This window comes from Triticum aestivum, chromosome 1B, assembly GCF_018294505.1.
Source record: "Triticum aestivum cultivar Chinese Spring chromosome 1B, IWGSC CS RefSeq v2.1, whole genome shotgun sequence".
Taxonomy (NCBI): domain Eukaryota; kingdom Viridiplantae; phylum Streptophyta; class Magnoliopsida; order Poales; family Poaceae; genus Triticum; species Triticum aestivum.
The window spans coordinates 685,671,954-685,694,971 of record NC_057795.1 but is presented as its reverse complement, the minus strand read 5'-3'; positions in this window follow the sequence as shown (position 1 = coordinate 685,694,971).

Genomic DNA, 23,018 nt, shown 5'->3' with positions numbered 1-23,018 from the left:
CTAAACCCTAGCGGTTTTGAGAGAGAAATTAGGCTCCCCGTCTAGTGAGCGCACACTCGTGTCGAAAAAAGGAGTGATAAATAATAAACACTTTAATACGACTAAGAAGAAAAACACTTAGTATAAAACGGCTCAAATAAACATAAGAGCCCCCAAGTGACTTGGGTAAAAGTTGCCTATATAATGTAAGGTGACATGTAAAATGCCTTCTAGCCGGATTGTAGATCGCTTGTTGTAGCGGACCTTTTCGCTTCAACCTCTGGACCCAATAGTCCGGAGTGTGTCCGAATACCCTCGCGGTTATAAAAACCGGGGCATGCATGGAGACCAGGCATAGGGGTCATTAGTGCTTTATCAGACAAGTGCCCAACTAGTTATGTTATATTACATGGTTAGTAAGAAACATCTTCCAGGGAGAATAGTTCCGTTAGGGGTTCCTTTCCCTGGGAGGCATGCCCTAAAGTGCATGTCCGGACTGCGAAAAGAGCAAAAAAACATCTGGGGGTAGGTAAATGAATAGGTAAGAAATCATCTTTTAGTTCACCGACCGAGTATTCCCTTAAGAACGCTAGCTTTCGGCTTCACCCAGTCTGAGGTACACATCCGGCTGACCCGGCAGTAACAATCGCAGAGGTGCTCCCTTTACCACCTAGCCGAATAATCGGGAACGTAGGGGTAAGCACAGGAGCCAGGCAACCCAGCTTGGCCAAAACTTAAGTCATATCGATGCATATAATGGTGAATAAAAGGTACATGCGGAAGTGTGTACCATGTGTTGTGCATAAAGCCCGTATTAATAAGCTTCTGTTAAAGAAGCCCCCAGGTATAATGAGCGTGGGTAGCGCGTCAAGTGTGTGCAAACAAAGTTTGGACAAGGAAAATTTTTACAAGCAACTTTTTTCCGAAAAAGTATAATGCTTGGTCGAGCCGAACACAAGTTAAAAATTTAAAACTTTGAGCATGAAGGCAACTTAGCTGGTTAATGTGTTCGGTATTGACGACGCGGTCCGAGCTTGATGCGGGACAAGGTTCCGTCCCCCAAGCCGGTCCCGAGGTGGCGGAGCAAAGAGCTCGGCACTCCGAAGTGGTGACATAGCACGGTCAATGCAGGACGGCAGAGTGATGCCGAAGTCCCCTGCATGGGGTAATGAAGTGTTGACGAAGCCCCCCGTCCAGCCGAGGTGACGCCAAAGGATATAGTCCGGCTGGATCATTTTCCTGTGCAGAAAAAATAGTGCAAACCGGAGATAATAGTAATAAAAAAAATTCGTTGCATAACAAATAATTTATGCAAAGTGAGTAATAAAAGAAATATGGCCTGGCGCCCAAGTCAATATCGATGCAGGGCGGCGGCGTGATGCGGTAAAGGCATGGCAAGGCCTGAATTCACAGGTTGGTTCGAGTTCCGGATGCGGCGTTCGCCAGACTATGTACGGAAACTGACCGAACCATCATGCGACCGTCGATAATGCGGCCACCACTTGATAGACCTGTGCACATATGATCGATAAACCAGAGTAATAATTCCTTGGGAAAAATGAACCCAAACAAGCAAAAAATACTAGGATTAATAGCACCTGGTTTATTTATTGTAGTAATCCGAAGGAAGGTGATTCCCAAAGTTGGGACTCAATCCACGCACCCATTGCCTGATGGGCGATAAAACGACGGCATGGCAATGCTGGCAAAGGTTGGCTTGCCGAGGCAAAGCCCTTGGTCCAGCTAACGTGACGGAGCTGGTCGGCTAGTGACGCCGAAGTGTCCGGAGTAGGTTGATGAAGAGATGGCGAAGACCCCGGTCCAGCCGGGATGTCGAAGTAGGTCGGCGTGATGGGCACCAGCTTGAAGAAGCAATAGCGCGGCCCTGCCGATGCAGGTCGTGACGTGGTCGATGCCGGCTTGATGAAGCGACCGTGGGGCGATGCCGGTATGCCCGCTCCATATAGTCCGTGGGGAGGTGATGTTGGTGATGATTTATCCTTCACGATGTCGGACTCTTCTTCGGCTTGCCGAGATGATGATCCGAAGAGGTTGAGCTCGGCTCAACAAAGTGATGACATGTCTAGCGTAGGTCGGCAGCCGTGGAGCAATATTGCCGGACTGGTTTGACACCAGCATGATGTTGAAGGTCATGTTCCAAAGATTTTAAAGTTAGTGGGATGTGTTCGGGAACAAAACACAATACCCCATACAAAACTTCCTTCAAAAAGGATGTCCAAATTCCCGTTCATAAAAAAGACGAACTCGGGTCGGATTCGTTTTCGCGCAGAAAACAGCTCCGAAAAGTGATGCACTAATCGGAAGGTTCCCGGAGTTTGGACGGTCGGATCGAGCTGAAATTTTGAGGGGTGGTAGATATAGGAATTCCGCAGCCGATCAACGGTTGGATCTTCCAAAGGAGGTCCTAGCTAGAAGCTGGACACCACTCCCTAAACTCGTCCGGATTCTCGTCCAGGTTCAATGCGGCTCCGGTATATCGGAGATTGCCAGAGATTCCTCCATCGGAACTCGACGAAATTTTCTAGGGTTGTTGTAGACCCAACTCTGCACAATTCCACCGAAGCAATCGTTAAAACGACACTTGAGGAGGCGGTGGCGGCGGACACAAGTCCGCTATCCAGAAAAACAGTACGGTCGCCCGAGGGCAATGTTGACGTTGAGCCCCCGGGCTCCCTGGATGATTCCAACATTGTCTTGATAGAGATCGGAGCTGATGTTGATGAAGGCCCTCATCCGAACATGACGATCGGAGGTAGGGCGCAGTCCTTGGTCGAACCAAGGTGACCAGTTGAGCTGGTGACGAAGATGCCGAAGTCGCAGTTGATCTGCAGGCGAGCCATCGACCTTTTGCCGAACACACAGCGGAACTCTCAATGAAAGCACCAATGTCGGTGTCAAAATCGGCGGATCTCGGGTAGGGGGTCCCGAACTGTGCATCTAGGCGGATGGTAACAGGAGACAAGGGACATGATGTTTTTACCCAGGTTCGGGCCCTTTCGATGGAGTTAATATCCTACTCCTGCTTGATTAATATTGATGATATGGGTAGTACAAGAGTAGATCTACCACGAGATCAGAGAGGCTAAACTCTAAAAGCTAGCCTATGGTATGATTGTTGTTTATGAGATTGTCTATCGACTAGCCTGGCCTTGGTTTATATAATGCACCAGAGGCCTAGGATAACAAGAGTCCTAGCCGAATACGCCGGTGGGGGAGGAGTCCTTGTCTTGATCACCAAGTCTTGTGGAATCTTCCTTGTATGCAGCACCTGTCTGTACTGGCCCATGAGTATGCGGCCCTGGGGGTCCTCGGCCCAATCTAACCGATTGGGGGATGACGTGGTGAGTACCCTCTAGTCCAGGACACCGTCAGGGAGGTGATGATATGTGTTGGAAGTATTTCCAAGGTTGATGTGATCAAATGTCGCACGCTCCCTCTGCCATCGGGATCGGTGTTAAACCTAAATAATTGTTATTTGGTGTTTGCATTGAGCATAGACATGATTGGATTATGTCTATCGCAATACGATTATTCATTTAAGGAGAATAATGGTTACTCTGTTTATTTGAATAATACCTTCAATGGTCTTGCACCTAAAATGAATGGTTTACTGAATCTCAATCGTAGTGATACACATTTTCATGCCAAAAGATATAAGATAGTAATGATAGTACCACTTACCTGTGGCACTGCCATGTAAGTCATATTGGTGTATACGCATGAAGAAGCTCCATGCTGATGGATCTTTTGGACTCACTCGTTTTTGAAAAGTTTGAGACATGCGAACCATGTCTATTGGTGTATACGCATGAAGAAACTCCATGCAGATGGATAGTTTGGACTCACTTGATTTTGAAACACTTGAGACATGCAAATCATACCACATGGGCAAGATGACTGAAAAGCCTCGTTTTTCAGTGAGATGGAACAAGAAAGCAACTTGTTGGAAGTAATACATTTTGATGTGTGCTGTCAGATGAGTGCCAAGGCACGCAGTGGATATTGTTATGTTCTTACTTCATAGATGACTTGAGTAGATGCTGAGTAAATTTACTTGATGAAACACAAGTCTGAATTATTGAAAGGTTCAAGTAATTTCAGAGTGAAGTTGAAGATCATCGTGACAAGAGGATAAAATGTCTATGATATGATCATAGAGATGAGTCTCTGAGTTACGAGCTTTGGCACGAAATTAAGACATTGTGGAAATTGTTCCACAATTAATACCACCTGGAACACCATAGTGTGATGGTGTGTCCGAACATCATAGTTGCACCCTATTGGATATGGTGCGTACCATGATGTCTCTTATCAAATTACCACTATCATTCATGGGTTAGGTATTAGAGACAACCGCACTCACTTTAATAGGGCACCACGTAATTCCGTTGAGACGACACCATTTGAACTATGGTTTGGAGAAATCTAAGTTGTCGTTTCTTAAAAGTTTGGGGCTGCGACGCTTATGTGAAAAAGTTTCAGGATGATAAGCTCGAACCCAAAGCGGATAAAATACATCTTCATAGGACACCCAAAAACAGTTGGGTATACCTCCTATCTCAGATCCGGAAGCAAGTAATTGTTTCTAGAAACGGGTCCTTTCTCGAGAAAAAGTTTCTCTCGAAAGAATTGAGTGGGAGGATGGTGGAGACTTGATGAGGTTATTGAACCAACACTTCAACTAGTGCGTAGCAGGGTACAGGAAGTTGTTCCTGTGGCACCTACACCAATTGAAGTAGAAGCTTGTGATAGTGATCATGAAACTTCGGATCAAGTCACTATCGAACCTTGTAGGACAACAAGGACGCATACTGCTTCGGAGTGGTATGGTAATCCTGTCTTGGAGGTCATGTTGCTAGACAACAATGAACCTACGAGCTATGGAGAAGCAATGGTGGGCCCATATTACAACAAATGGTTAGAAGCCATGAAATCCGAGACAGGATCCATGTATCAGAACAAAGCATGGACTTTGGTGGACTTGCCCGTTGAGGGAGTCCCAGATTAGGGGGTGTCCGGATAGCCAAACTATCACCGGTGGCCGGACTCCTGGACTATGAAGATACAAGATTGAAGACTTCGTCCCGTGTCCGGATGGGACTCTCCTTGGCGTGGAAGGCAAGCTTGGCAATACGGATATGTAGATCTCCTACCATCGTAACCGACTCTGTGTAACCCTAACCCTATCCGGTGTCTATATAAACCGGAGGGTTTTAGTCCGTAGGACGAACAACAATCATACCATAGGCTAGCTTCTAGGGTTTAGCCTCTCTGATCTCGTGGTAGATCTACTCTTGTACTACCCATATCATCAATATTAATCAAGCAGGAGTAGGGTTTTACCTCCATCGAGAGGGCCCGAACCTGGGTAAAAACATCGTGCCCCTTGTCTCCTGTTACCATCCGCCTAGACGCACAGTTCGGGACCCCCTACCCGAGATCCGCCGGTTTTGACACCCACATTGGTGCTTTCATTGAGAGTTCCTCTGTGTCGTCACCGTCAGGAAGGATGCCTCATCCCATCTTTAAAGATGACATTATCACCAAAGGAGCCTTGGCTGCCGGCCAGACTCTTCGGCTAGGTGGTTTCCTTATGACCACCAGTTCGGCCGTCGCGCCGACGATGACTTCTCGGGACATTGAAACCAATCTTCATGTTACCTCAGAACTTGCCGAGCAGCTAGATCCGATCGAGCTCTCCTCCGTGAACGAGCTCTTGGGTCGCATCGCCGCCCTGGGAGTCTCCACTGACTACGATCAGATCGGGCCTAAAACCGATCTGAGAGAGATTAACTCTCCCGAGGCTACCCACCATGTTACTGTGGTAGAGGAACAATACAGCGATTCTTCTTCTATCTTAAGGACTAGCTACGTCCAGATTCTCGACCCCTCCATGCTGGATTCCCGCGGAGGGACGGATGTCGATCAAATCCTGAACTTAAAGTCAGGCGGCGGGTTGGATTCATTGGATAACATCCAAAAACCCAAACTTCCAAGTTCGGAAACTTCTCGGCCCCTAAGTCTTAGATTGGATGGGGTTCCGGATCTAATTCCACCCGCCCACCCAAACATTAGCGATCTATCCCGAATTCGGCAAGAGCCCGCTGAAACAGTACATCATTACTGGGCCAGATTCCTCCTGGTTATGGACAGGATAAAGGACTGCCGAGAGGAGGACGCAATCTCACTCTTCTGCCATGGAACCGTACTGGAGGGATGGCTCAACGGACCCTGCAAAATTCATAACGCAGAGGACGCCACTCCAACTCATAGCCTTTGAGCATGTTGGATACTACGGCAGGTGGCCAAAAGTGGCGAAGAGCTTCTAGCTTCAGAATCCCAGTCCAACAATACCAGTACGGTATTAACAGTCTTCGAGACTTTTGCATCAAATAACATGCGGAAGCGAACACTCCGCAACCTTGCCGAAGTCTACCAAGTAGCAACAATAAATCCATGGAGTGACACGGCCATTACCTTTAATGCCAGTGACGAACCCAAATTCCGAACAACCCGAGCACCAGCCGCATTGGTCCTCAGTCCAATAGTGGACGGCTTTCGCCTTACTAAGGTACTCATGGATGGCGGGAGCGGATTAAACCTCATCTATGAGGAAACCCTCCGAAAAATGGAAATAGACTGGAGCCGCATTAAGCGAAGCAGCACAACCTTCAGAGGAATAATCCCTAGCCGGGAAGCATGCTGCACAGGAAAAATCACACTGGACGTAGTGTTCGGCTCACCGGACAATTACAGGTCCGAAGAGGTCACATTTCAAGTGGCCCCGTTCAGCAGCGGATATCATGGTCTATTAGGGCGAGAGGCATTCACAATTTTTCAAGCTATACCCCATTATGGGTACATGAAGCTTAAAATGCCCGGACCTAACGGAATCATCACTCTCGCTAGTGATCCGAACATAGCACTCCACGCCGAAAACAAGACAGCCGCACTAGCCCTCGAGGCACTATCCGAAGCCCTAGCGGCCGAGGAACTCACTGCGATGCGCTCCACGGTGAACAGGGACGATGTGATACTTGATAAAAGATCCAAGTCCACCTCTTTTAAACCAGCAAATGAAATAGTCAAATTCCAAGTCCACCCAACAGACCCTGCAAAAACGGCTTCCATCGGGGCACAATTAAACCCTGATGTCGACGCCACACTACGAGAATTTCTACGAGAAAAGTGGGACATTTTTTGCCTGGCACCCTTCTAACATGCCAGGCATCCCACGTCGGCTGGCCGAGCACAGCCTAAATATCCTAAAAGGATTTAAACCAGTCAAGCAGGCCCTTCGGCGTTTTTCCGAACCCAAGATACAGGCAATGGGAGTGGAGCTAGCCAAACTTCTGGAAGCTGGATTCATTAGAGATATAAAACATCCAGACTAGCTAGCAAATCAGGTGATGGTACCAAAGAAGGACAAATCCTGGCGCCTATGTGTTGATTTCAAAGACCTTAATAAGGCTTGCCCAAAGGATCCCTTCCCCCTCCCTCGCATTGATCAAATTATTGACGCCACAGCAGGACACGATTCATTGTGCTTCCTCGACGCATACTCCGGCTACCACCAAATTAAGATGGCGGAGCCAGACCAAGCCGCAATGGCATTCATCACTCCATACGGCCCATTCTGCTTCAACACAATGCCCTTTGGGCTCAAAAACGCCGGCGCAACATATCAGCGCATGATTCAGACATGTCTGGCAAACCAGATCGACAAAAAAGTGGAGGCATATGTAGATGACGTGGTCGTCAAATCCAAGCATGTCGAAACTCTAGTAGACGACTTGAGACTCACATTCGACAATCTCCGAAAATATGACATTACGCTCAATCCGGAAAAATGCGTCTTCAACGTTCCAGCCGGAAAGCTCTTGGGCTTCATTGTGTCCGGTAGAGGAATTGAAGCAAACCCAGCCAAGATTCGAGCTTTGTCACAATTGGATATTCCAAAAGACCTCAAACAAATACAAAAATTGACTGGATGCGTAACGGCTCTAAGTCGCTTTATTTCCCGTTTGGGAGAAAAGGCGTTACCCCTTTACCGCCTCCTCCGGCGCACTGAACACTTCGAGTGGACGGATGCCGCCGTGGCCGGACTCGAAGAAATAAAAGCCATATTGGCAACAAATCTGGTCCTAGCCGCGCCCAACATGGGCGAACCAATGCTATTAAATATCGCCGCAACACATCAAGTTGTTAGCGCGGTGCTCGTCGTCGAACGAGAAACGGACGGACACAGGTTCCCTCTTCAAAAACCAGTTTATTATGTGTCCGCTGTCCAAACTCCATGCAAGTCCCGGTACCCACATTATCAAAAGATAGCATACGCCATGTTCATGGTATCCCGGAAGCTGCGACACTACTTTCAAGAGTGTTCGATTACAGTAGCCTCCGAAGTACCTCTTAACGACATTATAAACAACCGCGATGCGACAGGCCAGATTGCCAAATGGGCCATCGAGCTCCTCCCATTCGACATAACCTATAAGCCACGACGAGCTATTAAGTCACAAGTGTTGGCCGATTTCATTGCCGAATGGACCGAAGCCGAACTCCCTAAAGAGTACGGTGCATATTCCAATTGGATCATGCACTTCGACGGCTCCAAAATGTCGGCCAGCCTGGGGGCTGGCGTCGTCCTGACATCCCCAACCGTGGACACAGTCCAATACGTCCTTCAGATAATGTACACGGACTCCAACAACACAGCCGAATACAAGACCCTTCTACACGGCCTCCGGATGGCAGTCTCCATGGGCATTAAACGCCTAGAGGTGCGCGGGGATTCAAACCTTGCGATATCTCAAATAAACGGAGACTTTGATGCCAAAGATCCGAAAATGGCAGCGTACCGCAACGCGGTCCTAAAAATGTCAGCACGGTTCGAAGGGCTCGAATTTCATCATATAGCCCGGGATAACAACCAGGCGGCGGACGTATTGGCACGCATCGGCGCAAAACGCGATGTCGTCCCACCCAACATCTTCCTAGAACGGCTGTTCAAGCCATCCGTACTATGGGAATGGGAGTCCGGAAATAACAATCAGGACCCAACCGCACTGCCTGACACCGAACACTCTGACACAATCGGAGGCTCTGCGAACGAGATAACACCCTCCGCCCACGAAATAATGGCGGTTATTGCCCCGTGGACGGAGCCATTCCTAGCCTACCTAACTAGGCAGGAACTCCCCGAAGACCAAAATGAGGCTCGCTGCCTAGTACGGCGATCCAAAGCCTATAAAGTCCATGAGGGAGAGCTCTATAAGAAAAGCACAAGAGGAGTCCTTCAAAGGTGTATCTCCAAAGAGGAAGGGCGAAACCTCCTGGCTGAAATTCATGCCGGACTGGGTGGGCACCACGCCGCAGCCTGGGCCCTTGTAGGCAAGGCCTTCCATACAGGATTTTATTGGCCGACGGCCCGGGTAGATGCGCAGGATTTAGTCCAACGATGCGTCGGTTGCCAGCTTTTTGCTAACCAAAGCCACATGCCACCCACCGCCCTCAAAACTATACCCATCACCTGGCCGTTCGCGATCTGGGGGCTTGACATGGTTGGACCCCTTAAGGGAGGAACCCACAAGCAAAAATACCTATTGGTCATGGTGGATAAATTCACCAAATGGATAGAGGCCAAGCCTGTTAAAACGGCCGAATCCGGACCGGTGATAGACTTCATATCAGGGGTAGTGCACCGTTAGGGCGTCCCCCACAGTATCATCACTGATAACGGCACCAACTTCACAGCCAATGAGGTCAAACTATGGTGCAAAAACATGGGCATCAAGCTCGATTACGCCTCAGTCTATCACCCTCAAACTAACGGTCAAGTCGAGCGGGCAAACGGTCTCATCATGAGCGGCATTAAACCCAGACTAGTGCGGTCCCTTACAGAATCTAACACGCACTAGGTAGAGGAGCTCGACTCCATACTCTGGGGGTTGCGGACCATGCCGAATCGCACTACCGGATTCACACCATTTTTTATAGTGTACGGCGCAGAGGTAGTCTTGCCCTGCGACATAATTCATGACTCACCTCGCGTGCGCATGTATGAAGAAAGAGAAGACGAACTCGATCGGCAGGACAGTCTGGACGCCTTGGAGGAGGAGCGCGACGTAGAAAAAGCTCGTTCCGCATTTTATCAACAGCAGGCTCGAAGATACCAAAGCAGAGAAGTACGGGCCAAAGCTTACAACGTTGGCGAACTAGTTCTACGCCTGCCGGACAAGAAAAAGGACAAACTCAAGCCCAAATGGGAAGGTCCCTTCATCATCGACCAGGTCCTGACCGGCGGGGCACACCGTCTGCGAAACACATCGGATAACCGACTCGAGCCAAACCCATGGAACGCAGCCCGTCTATGAAGATTCTACGCCTAGCGCCGGACTCTGAGTTCGTCTCCTTCCTCCGTCCAAAATTTATATTTAAGCTGTCTTTTATTTCTCTCCTTCCTTCCCTTCTTCTTGAAGCCTTTAGAGGCTCGCTTGTGCTTTGTTCGCACATACTTGACGCACCACCCGCGCTCATTATACCTGGGGGCTTCTTTAACAGAAGCTTATTTATACGGGCTTTATGCCCAACACATGTGTGAAACTTTCGCATGTACCTTTTATTCACCATTATATGCATCGATATGACTTAAGTTTTGGCCAAGCTAGGTTGCCTGGCTCCTGTGCTTACCCCTACATTCCCGATTGTTCGGCTAGGCGGTAAAGGGGGCACCTCTGCGATTGTTACTGCCGGGTCAGCCGGATGTGTACCTCAGACTGGGTGAAGCCGAAAGCTAGCGTTCTTAAGGGAATATTCGTTCGGTGAACTGAAAGATGATTTTGAACTATTTATCCATCTGCCCCCAGATGATTTTCTGCTTTCTTAGCAGTTTGGACATGCACTTTAGGGCATGCCTCCCAGGGAAAGGAACCATTAACGGAACTATTCTCCCTGGAAGATGTTTCTTACTATCCATGTAATATAACATAACTAGTTGGGCACTTGTCTGATACAGCAATAATGACCCCTACGCCTTGTCTCCATGCATGCCCCGGTTCTTACATAACCGCGAGGGTATTCGGACACACTCCGGACTATTGGGTCTCGAGGTTGAAGCGAAAAGGTCCGCTACGACAAAAGATCTACAATCCGGCTAGAAGGCATTTTACATGTCATTTTAAATTACATAGTCAACTTGACTAATTGTATTCCTCTTCAATACCATCTAATAGGCTGTCTAGTCTACAGTCCTGCTGGGAATACTTCGCGTCCAACTCTACTTGGCCGTACACTAAGCTCACAGGGATCTCCTTCCCATCGGGCCCCACAGGTCCGACCTCGGCCATGTGGTTTGGGTTAGCCTTCGTGTACCGCGTCTTCACCATGGCCCAGGCCTCCCTCGCGCCTTGACGGCAGGCTGATATCTTCCATAGCCGGAAGCGCCGCCATGCTCCCTGAAGCTTCTCCGCAAGCTCTCCAAGGCCTTCGGGTAGGGAGATGGATGGCCACAAGGCCTGGGCGATGCCTCTCATCACCTGCCGAACTCGTTCGTGCAGTTGCAGCAGTTCGGGAAGTAGGTCACCCGTTGAACCGGGCATTTCCTCTACAGGACAACCTCTGAGCACACCTACAGTCATAATTATGTTAGTCGACTTCCTCGCCGAACTCTTTTTTTCAATAGTTCGCTCAAGCACTTACTATAAATGCTGCGACAAACCCGCCGATTCTCCTTAACGGAGTCAGACAGCTGGGCTCGAACATCTTTTAGTTCCTCACCCAGCTGGGTGTTGGCATCTTGGAGATTATTTTTCTCTTGCCTCACCCTTGTAAGCACATTCTCGCCCGCTTTTAACCGGCGTAGGAGCTGTTGCTTGTCCGGATCTAGTCCGGCGCCATCTGCAATATTATTGTCAGACTTATACACACGCCGCACTTCACAAACTACTTATTTTTTGAAGTATATATTACCGGAGGGGGTCTCTGTGGCTCCCCCGATGGCGGCTAGTGCGGCCTCAAGTTGGGCCTTGCACTCTTCCAGCTCTTGGGACAAACAGGTATTCTTTTCAGTAAGAACCTGCATTCCAAATGATCCTTAAATCAGTTATCCTAACTATTTTATGTCTCGGGGGCTACTGGCATATATAACTGTCAAAATTCCTTACCCATATGTCTTTCACATACTGCTCCGTGGCTCTGGCTAGGCCATCTTGAGCGGCACGGAGGTGCGCTTCTCCCGAATTAAAGGCGTCCAACGCCTCTTGGGAGAAAATGCGTCACGTAGAATAGTCCGGCGGCGCCTATGATTCATGGCGCTCTCCACCTCCGACTTGGTGGCGGACAATATGTCGGCATCCTCCGTTGGAGGAGCATCCGACGCACGCCTCGTGTTTGTACCCTCTTCCGGACTCGGCTTTTGAGCCTGGCCGGCGGAGGTCCGATTGGCAACTTCTCTGGACTCAGTCCGGCGAGCGCTCTTTTTCCTGAAAAAACCACGAGCGTCAGGGTGCCTCCCAGGAACCTCTCCTTAAAACACGATGGCACATCATACCATTCCGGCGACGTCTCGAGTCGTACCGCACTTCTTTTCTGCCTGCTGGACCGAGCTGCCCCTTGTTGGACGGCCGCGGCGGGCTCGGCTTCCCGTTCTGAAGGCACCCCCTGCGAAACACCATCAAATACGCGGTGATTAGAAATAATTCACGGGTGGGTCATGGTATCCGGACTTCGGTCACGGTTACCTGGGAGGCCAGAAATAGTCCGGGGTAGTCGGCCATAATAGCAACCAAAGCATTGTCGATGCTAAGTTGATGGAACACCCCGTCGATCAGCTCCACCTTTATATCCGAGTCCTCTTCGGAGGCCGGATCGAGGGACCGTTCCGGATCCTCTGGTGGTGGAGGCGGGCTGTGTATCTTCTCCACGGCCCGGCGCAGTTCTTGCGCAGAAACCATGAAATGAGATATTTAACCACGGGAACATGGATCGGATGGGCCACAAGGATATTCGCTTACCCAACTTCGAGGATTGTTCAAAGAAAACCCGCTCAGTGGATTGACGCGGAGAAAATCCTCCTCTTCCCCCTTGTACATGGCAGACAAGGTCTTCACCAGTTCGGTGACCGATCCCGGCCCTTTGCGGCCATGACGGGTGGCATCATCCTCCCCGTTGAAATCCCACATGGGGTGGCCCCTATATTGGAGCAGCTGAACTCCCCTCATAATGCAGATTGCCATGACTCCAATCATGGTCAATTCGGCATGAGCCAGCAATCTTATTCGGCTCATCAAGTAAAGGACGTCCCGGCCATTTTCCCTCTGGGGGCTCCGGCGGGCACCAGCTTAGGCGCTTCTTCAGAGGAGCGTTGCTAAACTCTGGAAGGCCGATCCGAACAGGATCCGGCAGCGGGATGTCCTCCATGTAAAACCATTCCGAGGGCCAGTCTTCGGACGCCTTCTTTGGGGTTCCGGATAAGTATCCAGTCCCGGCGATGCGCCATAATTCGGCTCCTCCCACTTGATATATTGACCCCTCGTGAGAACGAGGCACAAGGCAGAACAATCTCTTCCACAGAGCGAAATGGGCTTCAACGCCCAGAAACAGCTCGCAAAGGGCCACAAAGCCCGCTATATGCAAGATGGAGGCAGGCGTAAGGTTGTGCAACTGGAGGCCGTAGAACTCCAGAAGCCCCCGGAGAAACGGATGAATCGGAAATCCGAGTCCTCTCATTAGATAAGAGATGAAGCACACTCGCTCTCCCTTAGAGGGGTCGGGGACGCTCTCCGCCTGCTTCCCGCCCTTATAAGTGGCGAGTCCGGAACGCACCGGAACCAAGAAAGCCGGGGGAAGGAATCCCTTGGTTTGGAGCACCACCAATTCGCTGTGCGGGACTGAGCATCTCCCCCAATCTCCGGGCTGAGGGCTGGGAGCGCGAGAGGAGGAGCTGCGTCGACTGTCCATGATGGAGTGGATTTTTTGTCAAAGGCGAATCTGATTAAGGCTCGTGAAGGGAAGATGGTGCGATCCGGATCTGGATCCCCGTCTCTTTTATAGACGGCTCATTTGCACAGCGAGGGGGGTAAATGTAAAGATACCCTGACTTTTCACATTCATTCAACACGTGGAAGATGGCCATTGTTGGGCGTAGAAGCCAAGCACTACAAGAAATATGTCAACTGGTGACCACCACTATTGGTCACTGAAAGGTCACTGTTTTCAATTTGTGACCTTTTTGTGACCAAAAACATAAGGTCAGAAGCTGAGGGTCGTTAACTGACTATAGCGACCTTCTCTGTGAGAAGGTCGTAGATGTTTACGACCAAAATATTCCTACTGTGGCATTTTGGTCACTAGCAACCTCCCCAGGCCACGTAGGCATCCAGCGTGGCAAGCTGATGTGGCATAAGATTCAGCCCGGTCCAATTCAGTTTTCTACATGGGCCTAGCCCAACAATTCGGCCTTTTTAATGTATTTTTTCTTGTTAATTTTCGCTAGCTACATGGGCTTGGGCCATTAATTCGGCCTTTTTTTGCTTTCTGAGGTGCAGCCTTTTCACATTCTACATATTTTTTATTTTCGGGTTTTCTTTTTTTTTTGTTACATTCAAATTTCAGATTATTGTAGTCAACTGGATGCACATTGTCAGATTCTTCACTAGGTCCCAGACATCAGGTTTTAATTTTTCACAACTTGTAACTCAATGATATACCAATCAGAGAACACATTTTAAATATATACAGATAACAACCAAATCACCGATGTATCAATCAAGTTTATTACATTCCACCAATCACAATATAACCATACAATATTACACCAATCACAACACCTTAGCCCTCTACAGATAAAACACTCAACAAGTACAGGCACATCTCCAACACCTTAGCGCCTTCAACCTGCAAAACATCACATGCAGCCACATATTAACGATCAAATCAATTCACCCCTTGACGCCCTGGTAGGTGATGACGATGTGGTAGTGGTGGAAGCCGCCGCCGAGGCCGATGGCGCCTGCGGTGTCCTCGTCGCCATCGAAGGCTATGACGACGGACGGGTCAGCGTCGAAGCAAGTGCGCTGCAGGCCACATCATCATATTTAACCATTAATATTTCCGTATTACTACACAGGAACTACATGACTAGGAATACACAGCAACTAGTAGCAAAACACCAATATCATCAGCAACATGAGTATAACAAGCATCTTGCTTTACTGGGATAAAGTGACACAACAGAATTACTAGGATACAGTGACACAACAGCAATAAGATAACATATTATGTGCTACAGGCTGACATTTCCAAAGTGGCACGTTTGATATGCTAAGGACTTGTTGATCTAATCCAGGTTTTGTTTTACAAATTAGTCTTGCTGTAAATTCAGCTAGTGTTCAAGTTATAAACAGTTTTCTTTTACTTGCCATCTTTGTTTCTTCTCCGTGACATTTAGTAGCACACAGGAGTATATCCTGCTGTGCCTATGCATTGCAAGAGCCAAACCAATACTAAATATTATTGCAAACCTAACATACTTGAACAGCTTGGTCAGGGCAAGAACAGACCTGATGAGCTCTGAAGTTGAACGAATGGTGAACGAGCCCAGCCATGGCCACCTTCTTGGTCTTGTCCAAAAACAGAATAATCCATGATTAGATGATTGAAATAGCTCAAGAAACAAGAACACAGAGCGTGCAGTGTATGGTTAAGAGGAGAAGGGGGCATACTGGGCTGACCTCGTTGGCGTGCTTCTTGCCGCGCACGAGTCCATGGCGTGGGGGCGGGGTAAGGCTCCTCGATGCTGGCGCTGGAGGCAACGCTGCTGCCCTGCTCGCCGGCACAGCCGCTGCTGCTGGGGCTGGGCTCTGCACTAAGCTGGGAGTAAACAAAACAACGTCAACAAATGCATCCAGGGAGTTGCCAACATCATGTGTTAAATAAAATGAAGGTGAAGTGCTCCACACCACTGACTTATCTATAGATGCAGATTTGTACCAGCTGACATGATGCATACAACTAATCTACAAATGGCTAGTTGTTATGATAGGCTAATCTGCAACAACTAATCTATGCCATATCTTTACAACCAACCATTCATTCCAGCAATATATTACAACCATGTCAAGCAAGCAAACATTTTACTTCTGAAGATAGGAAACCCAGATCAGCACCTTCATCATGACCACAAGCTTGACTTGGGTATGCATACTGCAAAAACAAAGGGCATTTGATTAGGCGAAGGAAAATAGCAGTTTAAATCAGCTAATTATATTCTGTAGCACATAATTCAGTTAACAAAATCACATCTGAACTCTTACAATGGATACCAAAAACATGTGTCCATATTGTTCAATCCCAGGAGAACTGGCTACGATTGACAACATAAAAAAATGAAACATGCAGGACACAGACACACGCACACAGACAGACACATAAATGTGTAATCAGAACCAACTATCCTATACCACTGGATAGTCCAGCCCCTGCCCGCTTCTTAAAAACTGGTTATATCAAGTGCTAAGTTGTCTAGAAACTGTGGATTAAGATGAACAAGACAAAAGACTATCTACCCCAGCATTAGCACCAGGTCCAGAAAACAGCACCCCGCCCCAGCAGGCACAGAAATTGGTGTTTGCATTATATCTCCAACGGCAGCGGGGTGCCGCCCAACCATGCAGCATTGTGCAGATGCAAGTGAGGCCAGACGTAAGCGCGCAAGAGAAGACCCGCATGCTTTAAGAATTACTTGATGTACGCGTGCAGATGCAAAGTTTGAATTACTTGATTTAAGAATTCATTAAGTGACTTTGGCATAGAAATAACAGGGAACCGGCCATAGAGATACACCACGGAAACAGACATGTTTCTAGAAAGGCAGAACAAAGTTAGATATGTGGACAGTCATCTCTGAAAAGAGATTGTACATGGTACATAAACAATAAAACAGAGGTGCAAATTAACAGAGTTGAACTAGTTGTAGAAATTCGGACCATACAAAGTTACAAACTAACGAACAAAGCAAACAGACTGAATTCGACATGAGAATTAGTGGTTCTGGGCACTAGCTGATCTCCTCATCATCAACTTGGGGTTGGGAGACAGGGGGGCTTGGGAGGGGGTGTTACCGAGCGAGGTGCACTGCGTGATGACGACGACCTCCTCCCGCGAGACGCCGGCGGCCGCCGCCAGGTCCCCCACCGTGCGGAGCGGCAGGGCCAGCTCGTCCTTCACCGCGAGCGCCGCCACGGCTGTGGACGTCATGGACCCGGACCTGATCGAATCGCCTGCAACCCTGCGTGAGGAAGAAAATGGGGCGCGTTAGGGAAGGGAAGGGAAATGAGGAAGAGCAGATCGAAGAGGGGGTGGGGGTGACCTTGATGGCAGAGCGAGTTCATGGCCGGCGCCTGGCCTCTCCTTCCTGATTTGAGGAGGGGAGGGAGACGGGTCATGGTGTCTGGGGCATGCGTCCGCACCGTGATCCCGATGGGATCTACACGAGGCCACCGCCGCCCCTCGCCCGCCGCGGGGCCGGGTGCGGGTCACCTCCCATGAAAGGAGACAGAGACGGAGCTGGAGCGGACATGAATGGGACTCGGACGCGCGGCAGAGGTGGTTGCTGAGGCGGGCACAGAGACGGGGTGGGTCACCGGGATTCGTGGCATGGTGGAGGCGCCATGAGTAGGGGAGGAGGAGAGGGCGAGGGAAGGAGGGCGCCGCCGCCGGTGACGGGAAGCGAGAGAGAGAGGGAGGCGGCGTCGATCTGGATCGGGGAGAGAGAGAGGGAGGCGGCATCGATCTGGATCGGGGAGAGAGAGAGAGGGAGGCGGCGGGCGGGTGGAAGGGAGGAGAGGTGAGTGAGGTAGGGTTTGGTGCGGTGGGGGCGGTGGGGGCGTTGCGGAAGGAGGCCGGGGACGGGAAGGAGGTGGCAGCAATGGCGGCGAGGGAGGAGATAGGCGGCGGCGGGTGGGTTCTCGGGGAGAGAGGGAGAGAGATCTGGATGGAGTGAGGGCTGCTAGGGTTTGGGTTGGGGGAGAGAGACCTGAGAGGTGAGTGAGAGCCGTTGGATCCGTGGGATCTGGACGGTTCAGATCGGCTACATTGGAGTGATCCGTGGGAAGAGCCCTGATTGGTTCAGAAATTTTATGATTTAAAATAGTTTTTAAGTACTAAAACTAGGAGGTTTTGTGAAGCAGCTATCAAAAATATTTTCCAAAATGGCACAACTAGATTTATCACTCAATTTAGACCATATTTTATGGATGATCACAAATTTGCATGCATTTTTTATCTTGCTAGCTATTTTTAATCATTTTTGGAGTGCCTGAAATGAAGATTTTTTTGAAGGAACTACCAAATAATTGTTGCAAAAATGGATCAAATCAATTTTATAAAATACTAGGCTATGTTTAATGCACAGTTGACCAAATGGTTGGGTGTCAAAAGCTTTGATCCACCTCTCGTGAAAAGGACAAATTTCTGCCGGTTCAGCTGGAGGCGGGTCAAATTTGAACTGCAGCTGCCTCATAATTTGCTATTTATTTTTTCCAAAAATCATTTCTAGGTACATAATTATCTATTTAATCAGAGAAACATCAAAAAATTACCAAGATTCAACCACTAGGTAGGAACGTCAAGCACGCCGTTTTGACCGCATTTTGAAACGGGCATAAAAAATTCAAAAAAATCAAAAACTTGGGAAACCTTCGCATTGTGTCATTATATGTGGCCAAGTTCCCAGGAAAAATAACAAACTTGTAATACGGTAATTATTTTAAAAAAATGTTCTCAGAAATGAGCTATCATGCATGAAGATTCATGGCTTTCAAGCCAAATGATCAATCTTATGGCCACATTCATGGCATAGTTTGTTCAAATGATCTCATATTGTGCACAAGGGTACATCTTGGAATTCCAAACAATGCTGCCTAAGGAAGTTTTCATTTTTTTGCACGGAAAATTCATTTTTCATTTTCCGAGTGCCCAAAAGGTGGTTTTTTTGTGAAGGAACTACCAAATAATTGTTGTAAAAATGGATCAAATCAATTTTATAAAATACTAGGCCATGTTTAATGCACAGTTGACCAAATGGTTGGGTGTCAAAAGCTTTGATCCACCTCTCGTGAAAAGGACAAATTTCTGCCAGTTCAATTGGAGGCGGGTCAAATTTGAACTGCAGCTGCCTCATAGTTTTCTATTTATTTTTTCCAAAAATCATTTCTAGGTAGATAAGTATCTATTTAATCAGAGAAACATCAAAAAAATTCCAAGATTCAACCACTAGGTAGGAACGGTCAAGCCCGCCGTTTTGACCGCATTTTGAAACGGGCATAAAAAATTCAAAAAAAATCAAAAAATTGGGAAACATTTGCATTGTGTCATTATATGTGGCCAAATTCCCAGGAAAAATAACAAACTTGTAATACGGTAATTATTTAAAAAAAATGTTCTCAGAAATGAGCTATCATGCGTGAAGATTCATGGCTTTCAAGCCAAATGATCAATCTTATGGCCACATTCATGGAATAGTTTGTTCAAATGATCTCATATTGTGCACAAGGGTACATCTTGGAATTCCAAACAATGTTGCCTAAGGAAGTTTTCATTTTTTTTGCACGGAAAATTCATTTTTCATTTTCCGAGTGCCCAAAAGGTGGTTTTTTTTGTGAAGGAACTACCAAATAATTGTTGTAAAAATGGATCAAATCAATTTTATAAAATACTAAGCCAGGTTTAATGCACAGTTGACCTAATGGTTGGATGTCAAAAGCTTTGATCCACCTCTCGTGAAAAGGACAAATTTCTGCCGGTTCAGCTGGAGGCGGGTCAAATTTGAACTGCAGCTGCCTCATAGTTTGCTATTTATTTTTTCCAAAAATCATTTCTAGGTACATAAGTATCTATTTAATCAGAGAAACATCAAAAAATTTCCAAGATTCAACCACTAGGTAGGAACGGTCAAGCCCGCCGTTTTGACCGCATTTTGAAACGGGCATAAAAAATTCAAAAAAAAATCAAAAAATTGAGGAACCTTCGCATTGTGTCATTATATGTGGCCAAGTTCCCAGGAAAAATAACAAACTTGTAATACGGTAATTATTTAAAAAAATATTCTCAGAAATGAGCTATCATGCGTGAAGATTCATGACTTTCAAGTCAAATGATCAATCTTATGGCCACATTCATGGCATAGTTTGTTCAAATGATCTCATATTGTGCACAAGGGTACATCTTGGAATTCCAAACAATGTTGCCTAAGGAAGTTTTCATTTTTTTTTGCATGGAAAATTCATTTTTCATTTTCCGAGTGCCCAAAAGGTGGTTTTTTTGTGAAGGAACTACCAAATAATTGCTGCAAAAATGGACCAAATCAATTTTATAAAATACTAGGCCATATATAATGCACAATTGACAAAATGGTTGGGTGTCAAAATTTTTGATCCACCTCTGGTGAAAAAGACAAATTGACGTTGATTCAGTTGGAAGCGGGTCAAATTTGAACTGCAGCTGCCTCATAGTTTGCTCTTTATTTTTTCCAAAAATCATTTCTAGGTAAATAAGTATCTATTTAATCAGAAATACATGGTTTGATGGCGAGACATCGAGGTTTGGACGGTGGCCGAGGGCCCCAACTCTAGAGCGCGTAAGCTCGCATGCCCGTCGCGTGGTCACCGCGTGACCGTGGCGTTGCCATGTGTTCTGGGCGGCCTAGGCATGTCTAGTGGGTTGGGCACTCCCCAGGTAGGTTCTAGGAAGAAAATCACAACATAAGATTCTCACGAGGAGACCGATTGATGCTCAAACATGAATAAGCAGCCAAGTGTTTGATTTGCAGTACGGGAAATGCACATGGCTAATGGGCATGAGTTTTGGCTGAGGATGATCAGTTACTAAGAAGACCGTCTTCACAAATTTTCACCTCAAAAGGAGGAGCCTAGGTGGTACTTGCTTTACAAAGTACCACACTGGACATAAATACGAATGTTGAAGCTGGGCTCAAAATAATGAATGGATTGAGCTAGCATTTGGTGAAGGATGGTTATTTGGGCATAGGAAAGCACTGTAGAAAATGGATACCATTTGGACATGCCAAAGTGGTACTTCCTTCACAAAGTGCTGCTCTGATCAGAATAGGAAAATGAATATTTTTGAATTATTTTTGAACTAGGCAAGGAAGGTTTTTACATATTTGACGAAGATATGACCCAAAGAATTTATGAGATTTTTTTGGGAATTTTGGGAATAACAGAAATATAGCTTGCTTCACAACCTAGGGCAAAAACTGCCACATGGACATGACACATAGGCAAAACTGATGAGATGGAGCCTAGTCATCACAACCCACCACAATCTACAAGGCTATGACCATCTATATTGGTCATTAACAACTAGAAATAAGGCAGCGGACTAGCACTGTTTGCTTTGTGACCTTTTCATGTAAGGAAATTACGACCTTTCTGACCAAAATGGTCGCAATGGTTTAGGGTTTGGAGCCCCTCGAACAGCTTTTGACCAATCGGTCTGAAATGGTCATAGATCTATGACCAATTCTTCCAGGGTCACTGACAAAAGGTCGCTAGTTGACATATTTCTTGTAGTGAAGGAGCGCAGCATTTATCAGAAGCTGGACACTACTCGACAAGTATATGGAATTTGGAGAAGAACCCGCCTCGCAATGCCGAAGACAATCTACGCGCCGGACTCATTGTCATTGAAGCCTGGTTCGTGGGCTACTAAGGGAGTCCCAGATTAGGGGGTGTCCGGATAGCCGAACTATCACCGGTGGCCGGACTCCTGGACTATGAAGACACAAGATTGAAGACTTCGTCCTGTATCCGGATGGGACTTTCCTTGGCGTTGAAGGCAAGCTTGGCAATACGGATATGTAGATCTCCTACCATTGTAACCGACTCTGTGCAACCCTAACCCTATCCAGTGTCTATATAAACCGGAGGGTTTTAGTCCGTAGGACGAACAACAATCAAACCATAGGCTAGCTTCTAGGGTTTAGCCTCTCTGATCTCGTGGTAGATCTACTCTTGTACTACCCATATCATCAATATTAATCAAGCAGGAGTAGGGTTTTACCTCCATCGAGAGGGCCCGAACCTGGGTAAAAACATCATGCCCCTTGTCTCCTGTTACCATCCGCCTAGACGCACAGTTCGGGACCCCCTACCCGAGATCCGCCGGTTTTGACACTGACACCCATTGATCGGCAAGCCATTGAGATAAATGGATCTTTAAGAAGAAGACGGACGTGAACGGTAATGTCACCGTCTGTGAAGCTCGACTTGTGGCGAAGATTTTTCACAAGTTCAAGGAGTTGACTACGATGAGATTTTCTCATCCGTATCGATGCTTAAGTCCGTCGGAATCATGTTAGCTGCATTTATGAAATCTTGCAAATAGGATGTCAAAACATTGTTTCCTAGATGTTATTCTTGAGAAAAGGTTGTATGTGATCCAACCAGAAGGTTTTGTCAATCCTGAAGGATGCTAACAAGTATGCAAAGCTCCAGCAATCCTTCTAAGGACTGGAGTAAGCATCTCGGAGTTGGAATGTACGCTTTGATGAGATGATCAAAGATTTTGGGTTTATATAAAGTTTATGAGAAACTTGTATTTCCAAAGAAGTGAGTGGGAGCGCTATAGAATTTCTGATATGTATATGTTGTTGACATATTGTTGATCAGAAATGATGTAGAATTTCTGGAAAGCATATAGGGTTATTTGAAAAGTGTTTTTCAATGGAAAACCTGGATTAAGCTACTTGAACATTGAGCATCAAGATCTATGAGGATAGATCAAAAAACGCTAAATGGTACTTTCAAATGAGCACATACCTTGACATGATCTTGAAGGTGTTCAAGATGGATCAGTCAAAGAAGGAGTTCTTGCCTGAGTTGTAAGGTATGAAGTTAAGAGTTAAAGCTCGACCATGGCAGAAGAGAGAGAAAGGACGAAGGTCGTCCCCTATGCTTCAGACATAGGCTCTATAGTATGCTATGTTGTGTATCGCACCA